At 38.7% G+C, this 19,727-nt stretch overlaps 1 long non-coding RNA gene across 1 annotated transcript in view; it reads right to left on the bottom strand.

Moving 5' to 3' along the window:
* The window catches only part of LOC143649947 (uncharacterized), a 70,492-nt gene extending 51,083 nt beyond the window's left edge, over nt 1–19,409 (bottom strand). The window contains exon 1 of the long non-coding RNA XR_013159269.1: nt 19,158–19,409. This is a non-coding gene — a long non-coding RNA (uncharacterized LOC143649947). The remainder of the gene's footprint in view (nt 1–19,157) is intronic.
* Between the last annotated feature and the right edge of the window lie 318 nt (nt 19,410–19,727).

Here is a 19,727-nt window from a genome sequence, read left to right as displayed (position 1 = left end):
CTTCAGCAAGGTGATGCTTTCTTCCTGAATCCTGTGGCTTTCTGGTGCTCGCTGCCCAAGCTCTTTGATCCTTAGCTTTTCTGTCAACTGGCAATGCACATGGTGGTGTCTTCTCCTTTCTCTTCCATGTCCCATTGACTTCCAGCTTCTGGCTGCTCCCTGTGGCTTCCCTCTCTCTGACTATCACTGTCCTTATAAAGACTACAGATTACAGATTACAATTGCACATAATACCACTCCACCTGATTCAGTTGGGCCAAATAAAAACTCTGATTCAGTTGGGCCTCACTTTAACTGAAGTAACACTTTGAAGAGATATTATTTACAATTGCACCACTCCCACTAGAATGCAGATCAAGATGAAGAATGTGTCCAAACTGGGGTGCATAATTCAAACCACCAGAGTTGACTCTGCCAGCGTATGGTATGTAAGATGATGCTTCCCTAGTCAAGTCATTAAGCACTTCTGCCTCTTTATCAGTAACTGAGTAAACGTAAAGATTTATATATTTTCAGCTTCTAGAAATGAGGTTGTGCATTGATGGTGATAATGCAGTTTCTTTTCTAATAGAAACTTAAAAGACTTTAAAGTTATATATATATGTCTACCCCAGAATAGCCATTCTATTTAATGTGTTCCCAAGCGAAAGCTTTTTGATTTTAAAACCTAAATCTAGAAAATGTATTTAATTCTCAATACAAAGTTTTTGGTCAGTGTTTATAGAGAAAACATGTATATTTTTATACCCAAAACTCTTTTAACAGAATACTCCTAATAAGATGAGATGCAGCTGAAGTCTCGCGTGGCAATACCAATGTTCTTGGTAGACTATCAGAAGTAGCTGCTGCTGAGAGGAGCATCACACTGCCATGAGCATTGTGAGATTTTCTCTGTCTTTTCTTCTAGTTTTTCACCATTCTTTCAAGATGGGCTGTTTTTTCTAATACTGAGTGATTAGTCCCTAAATATTTGAGAAAGTGTTGAAGACGATTGTAGAGAATTTAGCAATGTAGGAGGAAGCAATTAAAATGGAACAAAAGATTTTCCTGCATACTAAGCAACTATTTATCAACAAACATATCAATTGCTAGGAGATCAAAAATAAGCATTTTAGACATATTAAATTCTCTTACTATTGTTATGGGTTCATGATTAAGTTTTATCTTAGGAAATTTTGGGGGATTTAGGGTTGAATAGGTAATGAAGAATAGTATTTTCTTTCTAAAATAATGGAGGAAATATCTTTTGTTATTATTTTCATGAATAATTAAAAAAATTTTTTTATTGTATAATATAACATATATACAAAGCAAAGAAAGAAAAAAAGCAATAGTTTTCAAAGCACACTTCAACAAGTAGTTACAGGACAGATCCCAGAGTTTGTCATAGCTACTAAACCATCATTTCAGATTTTTCCTTCTAGCTGCTCCCAAACATAGGCGGCTAGAAGGAATAAATATCTTTTAACATCACAATTGACTTTTTTTTTCTTTTTTGTGAAAAACAATATATGTACAAAAAAGCAATAAATTTCAAAGGAAAGCACAATTAGTTGTAGAACAGATTTTAGAGTTTCGTATGGATTACAATTCCACAATTTTAGGTTTTTACTTCTAGCTTCTCTAAGATACTGAAGACTAAAGAAAATGATCAATTTAATGATTCAGCAATCATACTCGTATGTTAAACCCTACCTTCTCTGTATAACTTCACCATTACCTTTGATCCTTCTATCCCACTCTTTAGCAATATTTGGGCTGTGGTCACTCTAACTTTTTTATGTTGGAAGGGGCAGTCAATAATATAGGACAGGGAGATGGAACTAGCTGATGTCTGGAGAGGCTGGGCCCTCTAAGTTTCAGGACTTACCTGGTCCAGGGACCCATCTGGAGGGTGTAGGTTTCTGGAAATTTACTCTAGTGCATGAAACCTTTGCAGAATCTTATATTTTGCCCTAGGTGTTCTTTAGGATTGGCTGGAATGGTTTTCATTGGGGTTTGGCAAGTTATAATATGTAGCTATGTCTAACTGAAGCTTGCATAAGAGTGACCTCCAGAGTAGCCTCTCAGCCCTATTTGAACTCTCCCAGCCACTGATATTCCATCAGTTACACTTCTTTTCCCCTTTTGGTCAGGATGGAATTGTTGATTCCACTGTGCCAGGGACAGACTCATCCCTGAGTCATCTCCCATGCCACCAGAGAGACTTTCATCCCTGGATGTCATGTCCCATGTAGGGGCAGGGCAATGATTTCACTTGCAGAGTTAGTCTTAGAGACAGTGAAGCCACATCTGAGCAATGAAAGAGGTCCTCAAGAAGCAACTCTTAGGCATACCTATAGGTAGACTAAGCTTCTCTGCTACCTACATTAGATTCACAAGAGTAAGTCGCAAGATCAAGGGCTTGGCCTATCGATTTGGGTGTCCCTAATGTTTGACACAGTATTAGCAGTTTCCCCGGTGGTAAAGTTTAATAGTTCCATATTTTGGCTCCATCCCTTAAGGGACTTTGCCAATACTTTTTATTATCTACTTCATATATTCTAGGATGTATCCAGGCATTACATTAAGCTATACAGGATTAAAGGTCCTCATTCTTATTTTGGGCTTCCTGTGTTTCAGTTGTTTAACTGAGGTGTGCAGGTTGAGTTAGATTTTGTTCTACAGAAAATTTAAGTTCTGGAAAAAATAAAGCTTTCTTCCTTTGGTCTCAAAGAGTAGGTGCAGTTCTAAAATATAAACAAGGTCTTTCTTACGCCTGTGTTCTGAATTACCTTAATCTCAACCTGATCATCCTAATTCTTATCTCTAAATACCAGGTTATGGATATATAAAATATCCTCTCAAAATCCAGAAATAACAATTACCATTCTGGACTAAATAAGAGCCTACGATCTAAGCCCCTGTTTTCTCATAAGCATTTTCTAAAGGAGATCATTCAATAGTTGATCTTTCATTTCTGGCTTATTTTGTCTCACCAAATGTCCCACAAGTTAATTCATATCGTTGCATGCCTCACAGCTTCATTCCTTTATGTAACAGCACAATATTTGATCATATGTGTACACAATTGTTTGCCAATCTACTTCTCAGACAGTGCACCATTCAGTCACCTTCACCATGGTCATAAAAGTGGAGTCATACAGAATCTTCTTTTGTGCCTAGCTTATTTCACTAAGCATTATGCTTTCAAGGCTTATCCATCCTGTCATGTGCTTCAGGACATCATATTGTCTTACTGCTGCATAATATTCCATCATGTGTATATACCACATTTTGTCAATCCACTCATCTGTTGATGGGCATTTGGATTGTTTCCATCTTTTGGTGATTGTGAATAATGCTGCTGTGAACATGTGTGCAAATATCTGTTTATGTCACTGCTTTCAGCTCTTCTGGGTATATACCAAGTAGTGCTATTGCTGGATCAGAGGGCAACTCAATATTTAGTTTCCTAAGGAACTGCCAAACTGTCTTTCATAGTGGCTGTACCATTATACATTCCCACCAGTAGTGCATAAGTGTCCCGATTTCTTCACATACTCTTCAACATTTGTAGTTTTCTGTTTGTTAATAGCAGCCATTCTTATAGGTGTGAAGTGGTTTCTCAAATGCACACATTGATCTGCATTTCTCTTATAGCTAATGAAAATGAACATCACTTCATGTGTTTATAGTCATCTATATTTGCTTTTCAGAAAAATGCCTATTCATAACTTTAGCCCATTTTATAATTGGGTTATTTGTTCTTTTGCTGTTGAGTTGTATGATTTCTTTATGTATATAGGATATCAAACCTTTGTCCAATGTATGATTTCCAAATATTTTTTCCTATTGTGTTGGCTCCCTCTTCACCTTTTTGACAAATTATTTCGAGGTACAGAAGCATTTGATTTTGAGGAGTTCCCATTTATCTATATTTTCTTTTGTTGCTTATGGTTTGGGTGTAAAGTTTAGGAAGCTACCTCCTATTTTTAGGTCTTGAAGATGTTTCCCTACATTTTCTTCTAGAAGCTTTATGGTGCTAGTACCTATATTTAGGTGTCTGATCCACTTTGAGTTAATTTCTGTATAGGATGTTTATTTTTTTGGCTATTGATATACAGTTCTCCCATGCTCATTTATTGAAAAGACTTTTGTCCCACTTCGGTGGATTTAGGGGCCTTGTTTTATTAGTTATGGTTCTCTAGAGAAACAGAATCAACAGGGAACACTCGCAAATATAAAATTTATAAAAGTGTCTCACGTGACCACAGGAATGCAGAATCCAAAACCCATATGGCAGGCTATGAATGATTTCGAAGCGGGGTCTGGACGAACTCCACAGGAGAGGGTCGCCAGCCGAAGCAGGAATAGAGCCTGTCTCTTCTGAATCCTGCTTAAAAGGCCTCCCATGATTAGATTAAGCATCACTCATTGCAGAAGACACTCCCCTTTGGCTGATTACAAATGGAATCAGCTGTGGATGCAGCTGACATGATGATGATCTAATTCTATGAAATGTACTCTTTGCAACAGACAGGCCAGCACTTGCCCAGCCAGACAAATAGGTACCACAACTTGGCCAAGTTGACACATGTCCCTGACCATAACAGTCCACCCCTTGTCAACTTGGCAGCTATATATATCACCTTAAACCATACCCAATTTCCAAATAGAAACAATACAACACACATGTTTTCTTTTACCTAATAATACTCAACTGTCCTGCATATAACCGGAAACAATTAAATCTCTCCAGAATAGGGCGCAAATCCCTGGGCAATGTACATTCTTAAACTTGATATCTTATAACTTAAATAGTATAACATAAACAAAACAGCATTACAGTCCTCATTTCTGTAACTGATCACGTGGTCGCAGTTCATATTCATCACTACCTTCTTCCACTACCCATTCCATGTTCCCTTTACCCTCAGCAAGTACTTCAGCTGTCTGTGGTTCTTTACCTGGTGGGGTGACCCAAACCTTCATTCCTGAAGTTTCAGAGGCATTGGTAGTCCTGCCTGGATTGTGCTGTTGCAGTTTTCCATTGATTTTAATCACAGGGCATGGTAGTACTAAAAGATGCCCTAGGGGATCTCCTATATTTCAAGAAAACTCTTCTTTACCTCCATTATGTAGTTGCAGTCTTACTTCCTCCTGATAGTCAGGGTCAATCACCCCAGACAATAATGTAAACCCCTTCTTGGGTTGTTGATCCACTGGCATAAGTAGCCGAAAGCAACCAGGTGGCAGTCTTAACTTTCAGTTCAGTGGAATCGTTGTTTCTCCTGGAGGAAGCACTCCCCATTTTGGAACTAAAACCTGTAGACCAGCAGAGCTCGGGGTCGCAGGGACAGGAAGCAAAAATTTTACTAGTGAATCACTAGGAGTAATAGTGAGTGGTACCACTCCATTTCACCCCTTGGTTCCTGGATCCATGGATCCTGGCTAGGGGAGAAACAGCAACATACAGCGGACGCTGATTCAGAGCATATACAGCTTCCTGGAGAACACTACCCCAACCTTTCAAGGTATTGCCACCTAGTTGGCACCGTAATTGAGTTTTCAAAAGACCATTCTCATGGTAAGACCAGAGAATTCCATAAGCATGTGCCCATTCCCGCACTTCAATTGCTGTGAAGGGTGTTCCTTGATCAGAAGCAATGCTATGTGGAAAACCATGATGATGGATAAGGCATTCTGTAAGCCCATGGATGGTAGTTTTGGCAGAAGCATTGCAAGCAGGGAAAGCAAACCCATATCTAGAGTATGTGTCTATTCCAGTTAGAACAAATCGCTGCCCCTTCCATGAAGGGAGTGGTCCAATGTAATCAACTTGCCACCATGTAGCTGGCTGGTCTCCTCAGGAAATGGTGCCATATTGGGGGCTGAGTGTGGGTCTCTGCTGCTGGCAGATTGGGCACTCAGCAGTGGCTGTAGCTAAGTCACCCTTGGTGAGTGGAAGTCCATGTTGCTGAGCCCATGCATAACCTCCATCCCTACCACCATGACCACTTTGCTCATGAGCCCACTGGGCAATGACAGGAGTTGCTGGGGAAAGAGGCTGACTGGTATCCACAGAACGGGTCATCTTATCCACTTGATTATTAAAATCTTCCTCTGCTGAAGTCACCTTCTGGTGTGCATTCACATGGGACACAAATATCTTCATGTTTTAGCCCACTCAGAAAGGTCTCTCCACATACTTCTTCCCCAGACCTCCTTGTCATCAATTTTCCAATTGTGGTCTTTCCAAGTCCCTGACCATCCAGCCAAACCATTAGCAACAGCCCATGAGTCAGTATACAAACGCACCTCTGGCCAGTTTTCCTTCCAAGCAAAATGAACAACCAGGTGCACTGCTCGAAGTTCTGCCCACTGGGAGGATTTTCCTTCACCACTGTCCTTCAAAGACACCCCAGAAAGGGGTTGAAATGCTGCAATTGTCCACTTTCGTGTGGTACCTGCATAACGTGATGAACCATCTGTAAACCAGACCCAAGTTTTCTCCTCCTCAGTCAATTCACTGTAAGGAACTCCCAAAGAGGCCATAGCTCTGGTCTGGGAAAGAGAAGGTAATGTGGCAAGAGTGGAGACCAGGGGCATTTGGGCCACTTCTTCATGTAACTTACTTGTGCCTTCAGGACCTGCTCTGGCTCTATCTTGTATATACTATTTCCATTTTACAATACAGTGCTGCTGCACACACCCAACTTAATGGCTTGGTAGGTCAGACAACACTCGGCTCATGATAGGTAACTCAGGTCTCATGGTAACTTGGTGGCCCATGGTTAAGCATTCAGTCTCTACTAAGGCCCAGTAGCAGGCCAAAAGCTGTTTCTCAAAAAGAGAGTAGTTACCTGCAGACAAGATTATGACATAAGGCTGGAGAGTTGATATACCCCTGAGGTAGGACAGTGAAAGTATATTGCTGACCTTGCCAGCTGAAAGAAAACTGTTTCTGTTGGTGCTTACTAATAGCTATTGAGAAAAAAGCATTTGCCAGATCAATAGCTGCATACCAGGTACCAGGAGATGTACTGATTTACTCAAGCAATGATACCACATCTGGAACAGCAGCTGCAATTGGAGTTATCACCTGGTTGAGCTTACAATAATCCACTGTCATCCTCCAAGACCTATCTGTTTTCTACACAGACCCACATAGGAGAGTTGAATGGGGATGTGGTGGGAATTACCACTCTTGCATCATTCAAGTCCTTAAGAGTGGCAGTGATCTCTGCAATCCCTCCAGGAATCTGGTATTGCTTCTGATTTACTATTTTGCTCAGTAGGGGCAGTTCTAGTGACTTCCACTTGGCCTTTCCCACCATAATATCCCTCACTGCAAGAGTTAGAGAGCCAATGTGGGGATTCTGCCAGTTGCTCAGTATGTCTATACCAATTATACATTCTGGGGAAATAACTACTATCCCCACTGTGAGACAGACCTGAGTTAAAACTCCATTGATCACCTGGCCTCCATTAGCCCCTACTCTGATTGGTGGACCAGAGTGACGTGTTGGAATTAATGTCACTTCTGAACCAGTGTCTAATAATCCCTGAAATAGCTTATCATTTCCTTTTCCCCACTGCACAGTTGCCCTGGTAAAAGGCCGTTGGTCTCCTTGGGGAAGGTTTGGAAGAAGATTAACAGTATAAATTTGTGGCAGTGTAACAGGGCTCTCCCTCAAAGGGACCTGGCCTCCCCTTCATTCAAGGGGCTCTGGGTCTGTAAACTGTTTCAAGTCTGGAAATTGATTAAGGGGCCGTGACTCTCTGTTTTTGTAATTCAGGTTAGACTTCTGTTTACTTGACCTAGAACTCTTTTGTTTATACAGCTCAAACAAGAATTTAGTAGAATGCCCTTCTATTGTATTTCTAGGTACCGCATGATTTACTAGCCAATGCCACAAATCTCTGCATGTCATAAATTTTGATGCCTGCTTTGAGTTTGTTGTCTATTATAATAGCCGCGTCTACGCTGTCTTTGGCGATTAAGTACTGCCACCTGGCTTCTGCCAACTCGAGATCCTGTCATCCCCATTGTGTTTAAGGATTCCAGCTCAGTGACAGCAGTTCCTACAGTAATATCTGATCTACAGAGAAGTGCAACCACAGAGCTCTTTAGGGATGATGGTGCTAATCTCACAAATTTATTTCTCACTGTCTGGTAAAAGGTGCATCCTCTGGATGTTCCTGGGGTGTAAGAGCAGGCTTTGCATGGTAAATCCACTCTAACATTCCAATCTCTCTAAGCCTCTGGATCCCCTCATCTACACTATATCAGGGAAGTTCTGGCATTTCAACCTCAGGTAATTTTGGCCACCTTTTGATCCATGTTCCAACCAACCATCCAAACAAACTGTTAATACCTTTCCTAACCCCTCGAGCTATAACATTGAATGCAGAATCTCTGCTTAGTGGGCCCATATCCATACATTCAGCTGGATCCAGCTTTATATTCCTCCCACCATTATCCCACACCCTTAAAATCCATTGTCACACATATTCCCCTGATTTCTGTCTATATAAATTGGAAAACTCACACAGTTCTTTTGGAGTATAACATACCTCTTCATGTGTGATACTTTGTACCTCACCTTTAGGGACCTGTTGGGACTTTAGTCTAGTTATAGGTCTGGAAGAAATGAGGGGTGGTGGGGGTGGGTCATGAAAAAGAATTAGAAATATCTTCCAAGCCATTTGCTTCAGGGTCTTTGTTTGCAGTTTCATCTGGTGAAAGAGGATTAATCACTCTAGGGCTAATCCTTTCAGGAGGAGGTTGGGTGGCCAACTCCTCAAGGCAGGCTGGAGGTGGGGCAGCTATGTACTCAGGGCAGACTATTACAGGGTTATCTAGAAAAGACTCAGCATGATCTAGGGTTTCAAACTCACCCCCAACATCATTATCAATCCATATGTCACCATCCCATTTTTTAGGGTCCCACTCCTTTCTAATCAATGCCCTTACTTTAATGGCAGACACCATGCAAGATTGAGATTTCAGTTTACATTGTAAAGCTGCTACTCTAACAATAAGATTCTGAGTCTGATTTTCAGAGATCTCTAGTCTATGGCTACAGGAAATAAGATTTTCCTTCAGGATACTTATGGAAACATCTACATCTGTCAAACGGCACTTAAGCTTCTCTCTTGAAGCCTTAAGCCCATCCCTTTCACTCTTTCATGTAGCCAGTGTATCTAACAACAACCAACCAACATCTCTATATCTCTCATTTCTACAAAACTCTGTAAAGGTGTCAAAAACATTATCCTCCAGAGCCTGGCTTCATACAAGCAAAGCATTAGGAAAATCAAATGGTGATATTTTGACTCTGTTTTGCCAACTCACTCTATGGATTGGGAGTGTCATTCTTGATACGGGAATCAGAGTCCTTAGTGTCTCTGAGTCCAGTCAGAGTAGAAAACCATCCATAAAAACCCATTTTTAAGATTCTGTTTCTTAAGAACCACTCTCGGTACCAAGATGTATTAGTTAGGGTTCTCTAGAGAAACAGAATCAACAGGGAACACTCGCAAATATAAAATTTATAAAAGTGTCTCACGTGACCATGTGAATGCAGAGTCCAAAACCCACAGGGAGGCTGTGAAGCTGATGACTCCAATGGAGGGCCTGGATGAACTCCACAGGAGAGGCTCACCAGCCGAAACAGGAATAGAGCCTGTCTCTTCTGAATCCGGCTTAAAAGGCCCCCCATGATTAGATTAAGCATCACTCATTGCAGAAGACACTCCCCTTTGGCTGATTACAAATCAGCTGTGGATGCAGCTGACATGATGATGATCTAATTCTATGAAATGTCCTCATTGCAACAGACAGGCCAGCACTTGCGCAGCCAGCCAAACAGGTACCACAACTTGGCCAAGTTGACCCATGTCCCTGACCATGACACTTGTCAAAAATCAGTTCACCATAGATTTGGTAGTCTATTTCTGCACTCGCAATTCAATTCTATTGGTCAACACTTCTATCTTTGTGCCAGGAGTGATTTTGACCACTGTGGCTTTATAATAAGTTTTAAAGTCAAGAAGTCTTAATCCTCCCACTTTGTTTCTTTTTAGGATGCTTTTAGCTATTCAGGGTCTCTTTCCCTTCCAGATGAATTTGGTAACTAGCTTTTCCAAGACTTCAAAGTAGGTTGCTGGAATTTTGATGGGTATTGTGTTGAATCTGTAGATCAATTTGGGCAAAATTGACATATTAACTATATTTAACCTTCCTATCCATGAGCAGGGAATGTCTTTACACCTATTTAGATCTTTGATTTCTTTCAGCAATGTTATGTAATTTTCTGTGTACAAATCCTTTACATCCCTAGTTAAGTTCATCCCTAAGTACTTGATTCTTCTAGTTGCTATTTTGAATGGAATATTTTACTTATTTGACTCCTCATGTCATTGCTTGTGTATAAGAACATTATGATTTTTGCACATTAATTTTATATTCCGTGACCTTGCTGAATTTGTTTTTTAGCTCAATAACTTTGCTGCAGATTTCTCAGGATTTTCCAAGTATAGTATCATATCATCTGCAAATAATAACAGTTTTACTTCTTCCTTTCCAATATGGAGGCATTTTATTTCTTTGTCCAGCCTGATTGCTCTAGCTAGAGCTTCTAGTACAATGCTGAATAATAGTGGTGACAGAGGGCATTCTTATCTCATTCCCAATCTTAAGTGGAAGCTTTCAGTCTCTCTCCATTGAGTATGATGCTGGCTATCAGTTTTTCATATATGCCCTTTATCATATTGAGGAAGATACCTTTGATTCCTACCATTTGAATTGTTTTCATGAGAAAAGGATGTTGAAAGCTTTTCATGAAAAATGCTTTTTCATCATCAATTAAGATAATCGTGTGATTTTTTTTTCCCTTTCTGTCTGTTAATGGGCTGTATTACATTGATTGAGTTCCTTATGTTGAACCTTCCTCTCATTCCTGCTATAAACTCCAGGGGTTGTGTGGCTGTATGGGTTAGAGGCAGGTGTAGCCTGGGCATGGAGGTAAACACCCACAGCCTTTATATGCTGGTGACAACCTGCAGGGTGCAGGGAGAGGGACATGCGGTTTGGGAGGGGCAAGGTGAGACTGCTCTTCCACAGGAGAGGTGGGTTGGGCTGAGATAGGCACACATGGGATGGGGTGTGGGGTGAATATAAGCACAGTGGTTTGAGGGACCAGGGGTGCTTGGAGTATGGGGAGTGGGGTGGGTGATGGGGATCAGGTGCGTGGGGTATGGAGTGGGTCATGAGTTGTGGGGCTGCACCGGTGAGGGTAGCACATTCAAAGAATATGGCTCAGCTTACTTCCTACTCTCTGTCTCCCCATCCATGCACTCCTGAGGGCTCTGGGCTTCCCCATTGGGCTGTTTGCACCACCTGACGGTCTCTGGTTCTCTGCTTCTCAGTTGGTCAGCTTTTGCAACCAGGGTCAACCTATGTGGTACAGAAGACTCTCCCAGGCCACTTACACCCCGGAATCACCATCTCAGTTGCCTTCCTATCCCTTCTCTAGCTGTTCTTTGGAGCAGGGGTGAACTCAGCCTATCCTATTCTGCCATCTTCCCAGAACTCTCATTTTCATGAATACATATTTGAAGAAAGAGTCAACGATCTGCAGCTAAATTATTCTACAGCACAGAGAATGAAAAAAAAATTTCAAATAATTTTGTAAGAATCTCACATAACACAACACAATAAAGCTGCAGGCCATTCTTCCTCATTACTTTCAATGAAGAGGTAATAAATAAAGTTTAAAAGAGCATTTAAAGAAAAATATAGCAAAACCAAGAGAGATTTATTTTAGGAGTGCAAAAAATAAAAACATTCACTACACAATAATTCATGTACTAAAAGATCAAATACATATCTCTATATAATACAAAGGAATTTAAAATCAAAATTTAAAAAGAATTTAAAATTTTAAAATTAAAACTTAAAAATTTAACATCCAGACATAATTTTTTTTGAAACAGAAACAAATCTTATGCTTAATGGAGTAATATTACTATTGTTTTAAATTGTTTGTTGCAAAGATGCAATTAGACCAAAAAAAAAAAAAAAACAAAATGAAGTGGGGGTGACAATTTTTTTTTATTATTTACAGTCATATTTTGTGTACTTTCAAAACAACAAAAAAGTTAAAATAGAAATTCTTTAACATGTCATATTACACAAATAAATCTTTCTTTTAGACAAATAATTACCAGTTAAAAATATAGCAGAAATATTTTATAGTCAAGATCAGGAAATAATATTATTTCAAAGTAAATTAACCTAGCAACCAAGTCAATAGTATAAAAAAAACATCAAAACTCCCCATAAGTATTATAAGTAAATGGAAATAACAAACGGAAAGAAAAATCTTTATATTGTATTTTCAAATTCAATATTGTAAAGATTCAATCCTTAAAAATTAATACATGATTTAATACAATCAAATAAAAAGAATAACTTGGGTTTTACTGCTTTTTTATGCTTTTTTAACTTAAAATAAATATATAGTTTATTTGGAAAAATTAAATGTATCAAATACTTACAAGCTATAGTAAGTAAGTCAATACAAGCCAAGTATGCTACACATAGATCAATGGAGCAAAATAGATTGTATACCTGTACTACATAGAAGGATTTAGTACATGATGAAGTTGGCCCATGCTAGTCAGAACATTTAGAATCACAAATGTAAGAAACAAAATTCAAATTTTTGTCTAAATAAAGGGGATTTTATTGGGTCATGTAAGCATACCATGGAAATGGGAAATATATACCTGGACCACTGGAAACTAGGGATTCTTCTTTGTGTCACAGTCCCAAGTGACTGGAACAGAGAAGACAGTCAATATTTCTTGACAGTGCACAAATTAATAGCAGTCTGGGACTCTGTGTGAAGAACTGGGGTAGGGTATACAGTGGTAAATGGGGGATAAAATGGAACTTGATTCAGAGTCTTGGACAATCATGAATCTAGAAGTAAGATTATGTCCAATATTTTTAATGCCTCAGAGGAAACACAAAAATGAAAGGAGAAAAGGAGAAAGCACTAGATAAGCCCTGGATCAGGTTTGGGACATAGAATTTGAGAAGGAAACAAGTCTACAGTAGTAATTCATAGACAAAAAGTAGTTTATCGAGTGGTAGGAGTGAAATATAATTTGAAAAGAAAATACAAAAGCTTATTTTAAAAAATATTTTGAAAATAAAAAAATAGCAGTCAAATTCATGTTGTCAGTCTGACAAGAGAGGAAATATCAGCTCATATTTTCATAAAAGACATTTTTTAAAAGGCTAATGTTTATTAAATGACTACCATGTTCCAGAGAATTTGCTAAGAAATTTATTTCTCAAATGCATTTAGTCTCATTGCAAATATAATCATATGCATTTATACCAGTTTGAAACCAATGTGTACCCCAGAAAAATGAATCTTTAATCTTGATTCAATATGCTGGGGGAATCTTTTTGATTAAGTTGTTTCCATGGAGATGTGACCAAACCAGCTGTGGGTGGGATATTTTGATTAGGTGGTTTGCATGGAGATGTGTCAACATCCATTCAAGGTGCGTCTTAATTACCTACTGACATCCATTTTAGAAAAAGCTTCAAAGCCAACAGAGCTGACAGTGCCAACCCAAGACCCAGACATTTGGACATGCAGAAAGAAAATGCCCCTGGGAAATCTATTTGAAATGAGAAGGCCCAGCAATTGCCAGCCACATGTCTTTCCAGCTGACAGAGGTGTTCCAGACCCAACGGCTTTTCTTGAGTCAAGGTATCTGTATTAGCTAGGGTTCTCTAGAGAAACAGAATAAACAGGAGTTATATGTAAATATAAAATTTATAAAAGTGTCTCACATAACCATAGGGGTCTAGAGTTCAAGGTCTCTAGGGCAAGCCACAAGCTGGCAGTTACAATGAAAGACCCCAGCAAACTCTCAGTAGAGGCTGTCTGGCTGAAGCAGGAAGTGTGATCTCTTCTGAGTCCTCCTTAAATCCTTCTGGTGATTAGATTAAGTGTCACTTACTGCTGGAGACACTCCCCTTAGCTGATTGCAAATGCAATCAGCTGTAGATTCCTTCCAATGTAGTCATGATTTAAGTCCATGAGATGTCCTCATAGCAACAGACAGGCCAGAGCTTGCCCAATCAGACAGCAGGGCATCACCACTTGGGCAAGTTGTCACATGAACCTGATCATGACAGTATTTTTCCCTGGATGCCTTAGTATGGATATTTTTATTGCCCTTGAACTATAGACTTGCACATAATAAGTGTCCTTTATAAAACTTAATCCATGGGTAGGCAATGGTGGCTTAATGGCAGATTTCTCGCCTCTCATTCTAGAGACCTGGGTTCAATTCCCAGTGCCTGCCCATGCCAAAAAAAAAAAAGCCAGAAATATCCAGTTCTGGTATATTGCATTCCAGCAGCATGAGCAAAGCAATAGTCTTCATGCCCAATCAAATTGGAAATGCTATTACACCCATGTTATGGATGAGAAACCAAAATTCAGAGAGCCAAGCAAATTTTCTATAGTTATGTAGTTAATAGGTAATAGAGCTGATATCCAAGCCCTGGCTCTCTTATTCCAGAGTCCATCCACATAAACTCTACACTGAACCTAATACATATGAATATATTTGTAATGAGGCTAAACCCATTTGAAATACAAAATTCCTATTTAACATAATATGTTACATGCATTCACACGTATATTTCACACCACAGCTTTCATATTTCCTTTTTTTTCAAGTCAGATTTAATCTGCTTTGTGATTCTACCCACTTGGTTGATGAGAATTTCAGTTTCAATCATTTTTGGGTCTCTGCATCATAATAGCCATGGGATCACGCAAAAATAATAGGCTACTGTGATGATGATAAAACAGGAAATGTACTCAATCTGTACTCCATTAGTCACCATCTTTACATTGTTCTTTAGGTTACATCCATGCTATTTTAGAATTTGATAACTATCATCTCTTTAATTAGAGGGAGATGTGACTCCATCCATTCCAGGTGGGTCTTTTTTTTTTTTTTTTTTTTTTTTTTTTAAGGAAAGACAGAGAGAAGGAAGGAAGGATAGAAGGAAGGAAGAGAGGAAGAAAGGGAAACATCTTTTAAACATTTTCTTGTTTTTTATTGTATTTTGTTTCTCCGTTTTCGTTACATGGGCTGGGGCCGGGAATCGAACCGAGGTCCTCCGGCATAGCAGGCAAGCACTTTGCCCGCTGAGCCACCGCGGCCCGCCCTCCAGGTGGGTCTTGATTAGTTTACTGGAATCCTTTAAAAGATGAAATATTTTGGAGAGAGCCATGAGAACCACAAGAGCCCAGGTAGCCAGAGACTTTTGGAGATGAAGAAAGAAAATGTCCACAGGGGAGCTTCATGAAACAAGAAGCCTGGAGAGAAAGCTAGCAGACATTGCCATATTTACCATGTGCCTTTCCAATTGAGAAAGAAAAACCCTGTTCATTGGTTTTTCTTGAGTGACGGTAACTTCTTATTGGTGCCTTAATATGGACATTTCTATAAACTTGCTTTAATGTGGACATTTCCACAGCCTGAGAACTGTAAACTTGCAACTTAATAAATTCCCCCATTTGAAAACCATTCTATTTCTGGTATATCACAGTCTGGCAGCTTGCAAACTAGAACAGCCATATACCAAATATGGATGGCTTTTATAAAGGGGCTTTGTTAAGTTAGAAGTAACGATGCTAAGACTGTGAAAATGTTCAAATTAAGGCATCAAAAGAGGATTCTTTCTTGGAAGAAAGGCTGTCTTTCTCTGTCCATGGTTTCTCTGTCACATGGGAAAACACATGGCAATTTCTGCTGTCCTTCCTTCTCAGCTTCTGGTTTCAAATGGCTCTGTCAGCTTCTGGCATCTCCTGGGGCTTCTGGCATCTTCTGCATCTCCAAATGTCTGTATCTTCCATGCCGACTTTTCCATGAAAACAACCTCATCAAAAGTCCCATCAAACAATAGGTCTTCCCCCACAAGATTGAATTAGGATTAAAAGAACATGTCCTTTATTTACATAATAGTTTTAAACCAGCACAATTACTATGCTTGTTTTTAAACATTTTTATAGTAGTAACATATATGCAACCTAAAATTTCCCCTTTTAACCACATTCAGATACATAATTCAGTGCTATTACAGTCAAAGAAATGTTGTGCTGCCATCACCAGAACTGACTCTTAAACTCCTCTCCATTCATCACAGGGTCAATGCTAGAAGTTTCACTACTACTGTTAAGACTTTAATATTTTCAGCTATAAGTGCAGTCCGCATGAAATGGCTAACTTTCCTATAAACTAAACAAAGCAAATGGCCCTTATGCTCCCTTGCAATTATAGACCACTGTGTCTAAATTTACTCCCCTTCTCTGTAGCTAAGCAGTGCACATAACACTCTTGCGTCAGGTTCAGGCTCCTCCTTGGTATCTTCAATTCTGCATCATAGACCAGGCCACCCTAAAATGATGAATAAAGGGGTTGCCCAGACATCAAAGTAATGGAAGCTCAAGAGTATACTCCTAGTTTAATGGAAGATTACAAAGTAACAGCAAATCTGTTGTTGGTTGTATTAGTGAGGGTTCTCTAGAGAAAGAGAGTCAACAGGGAACACTCGCAAATATAAAATTAATAAGTGTCTCACGTGACCGCGGGAACACAGAGTCCAAAATCCGCAGAGCAGGCTGTGAAGCCGACAATTCCGATGGAGAGTCTGGACGAACTCCACAGGAGAGGCTCACCAACTGAAACAGGAAGAGCCTGTCTCTTCTGAATCCTTCTTAAAAGGCTTCCAGTGATCAGATTAAGCATTACTCATTGCAGAAAGCACTCCCCTTTGGCTGATTGCAAATGGAATCAGTTGTGGATGTAGCTGACATGATCATGATTTAATTCTATGAAATGTCCTCATTGCAACAGATAGGCCAGCAGTTGCCCAACCAGAAAAACAGGTACCACCACTTGGCTAAGTTGACACATGAACCTAACCATGACATTGGTGTATTAATTCCTCATCTGTCCTAGCTATCCTAGAGTAAAGTCAATTCACTAAAATTATCTCTTTCATGAATGACTTTCCTGTGTGCTGGATTGGACAGCTATTTCCACCCCCTTCCCTTGTCAGATGAGATTTTAAAGATGAAAATAAGTGATAGGAGTGGTTCACTTTCCACCAGGTTGAGTTCCCAGCCCCTCCCAGTGCCTGTTTGCCCCGGGCCTGATCCACAACCCCTGTGTCTATGGCTCTTCTGGTAAAATCCACGCTCCAAGATCTCTAGTCTCAGAGTTAAGTGTTGGTATTTAGGAAGCTGCTCTGAACCGAAGCTTGTTCTAAACTACTCAGACATTTAGCCACAGAAATGAACACTTTTTGAGAACAAAGAGTCTCAAATGCTAAAACTCTAATTCCATTTTATCATTGTTAGTGTTTCAAGATCTCAGATACCTTCCCTTTTGCTAGAGGTGAATCTTCTCCACATGTCTTTTCAACCAACTCAGAAGTTTTATCTCCTTAAAAACCACTCAGTTTGAGAAATTTATCATTTTCTTCATTGTCAGAACAGTCTTCTCTACCTCCTGTCATAAAATGTTGACCCATGTTTGGATGACAATTGAGCATGAGGCAATATGAATGTTTTCATGGAATATGATAAGGTTCTACAATTTGTTTGAGCTGAATTTACTTAAAAGTAAGTTAGAAATACATTTTTCATTGTGATCCAGTACACATATTTTTATATATTTACAGGTATAAAATGTATTCATATTTATGTATAATACAAATAAAAAAATACAGACTCTTTGTGTAATGTCATTACACATTTCCATTCTATTCTATTGTTCTTCATTTTATGCATTAAAAAAAAATCGTTGTGATCCTTCAAATTGATTTTATGATTCTCTAATGGGCCCCAAGTTTGAAAAATATTGCTCTAGGACAGTGGGGGACATTGGCTAGTGTGTTTTAGTCCCAACAGCTGGAGATGGTTAAGTCATTTCAAAATTCAGAGCCTGAGATAGGAAATTTAAATATCTTCCTCCATGCTCATTAATTCTCAGTAGTCTTTTGGGATTCAAGAGAAATTCAATTGAAAGGATTATTTCTCTTTCCCTACTGAAAATTCTTGCCATCACTACATATCTACTCACAGTTTTTAAATTATTCTGCAGGTTCCTTTCAAAGTAAATCTTATCTCAACCCACTGGTATTACATAAATCATCAAGGCACTATGAGAGTTCCGGCTATTCATTAATTCATTAATCTGATAATAGTCATTATCTTAAAATTAACTGCACTTAATTTTAAGTATTGTAATTTTTCTACCATTTAAACATAGGTTGCACAAAGTTTTTGATAATCCCCAATTTTTCACCAGACATAACTGTCATTAAATAATACTAAAGCCTAAGAAATTTCTTATTCATTTATTATGGGTACACATATGGTTAACAGAATAAAATTTTTTAAAAAATCAAAAGAACTACACAATGAACCCCACAATAAATCATGAACTATAGTTAACAGTACAATTATAAAAATGTGCTTTCATTAGTTGTAACAAATGTTCCACACCAATGCAAGGTGTTCCACACCACTGCAAGGTGTTCATAATAGGGTAGTATATAGGAATCCTCTATTTAATGAATAGTTGTTGTGTAAACCCACAACTTCTTTAATAAAATTTTTTTACTGTGCCAAATATGTGAAACTCATTTAAAAAAATCCAAGTTTCCACATAAATTTCTGTTAGTAAATTCAATTCAGTCAGTATTGGGGCTCCTTTTCTACCTCAATTAAAAATGAAAAAAAACTCTTTGAGTTTGTGATGCCTGAAAAATAGCCCATCATGATTTTACCTTACATAATTCCTTGAAGCTTCACACTACTACAGTTGGGCAGTGCTGTTCACTATCTCTCAGACACTGGCTCTCTTTGAATTTGGGAAAATTCAAGATTTGAATTACTCCAGTTCTCTGTGCCAACCTCTCTCTGAGAGCACACACAACAATTTCCAACCTACCCCCCAAATTGGGTGATGTATGTCATCTGGATACAGGTTTCAGTGGCAAGTCAAAACCTAAAAATTCCTTTTGAAAATCTCAGGTAACTTCATGCTTTTGCACTTACCACATCTTCCACTTTCACTGAAAACACTTTCATTGCTTATCTCTCTGGGATAATTCAGTCTTAAAAAAAAAAGGAGTCATTTCTCTCTTGAATATGTTACTTACTTCAGAGAATTCAGACCTTTAAAAATAACAGGGTTTTTAAACTTTCAGTGAGTGGGGTGGGCAGGGAAAGAGAAGACACGTCACTCTTTTTTGTTAAGAGTCCAGAGCAATAACAACAAAAAAAAACACCTGAAACATCAAATTTTGTTTTTGGACTTTTATAATAAATTCATTTGAAGCATCTACATCTATGCTCTTGAATGCTAGGGGAAGCTTCATAAAGCAGCATAGAAAAAAATGCACAAACTCTTTACAGACACTTTGCTTTCACTTTGCTTCACTAGAGCAGATATGAGAGTGGAAATTATTAATCATTACTTTAATTTCTAAAATTGTACACTTATTGAAAAATAAAACTTTGAAAACATTTAATAAAATAGAATATACAAATGAATAACACAAAAGAACTATAAAATTATTACCCCAGATAGGAAATATCTCCTCTATTTTGTGAGAAAGGTAATAA

This window comes from Tamandua tetradactyla, chromosome 11 (assembly GCF_023851605.1).
Source record: "Tamandua tetradactyla isolate mTamTet1 chromosome 11, mTamTet1.pri, whole genome shotgun sequence".
Lineage (NCBI taxonomy): Eukaryota > Metazoa > Chordata > Mammalia > Pilosa > Myrmecophagidae > Tamandua > Tamandua tetradactyla.
The sequence above is the reverse complement of the archived record's forward strand: the minus strand, read 5'-3'. Positions and strand labels throughout refer to the sequence as shown.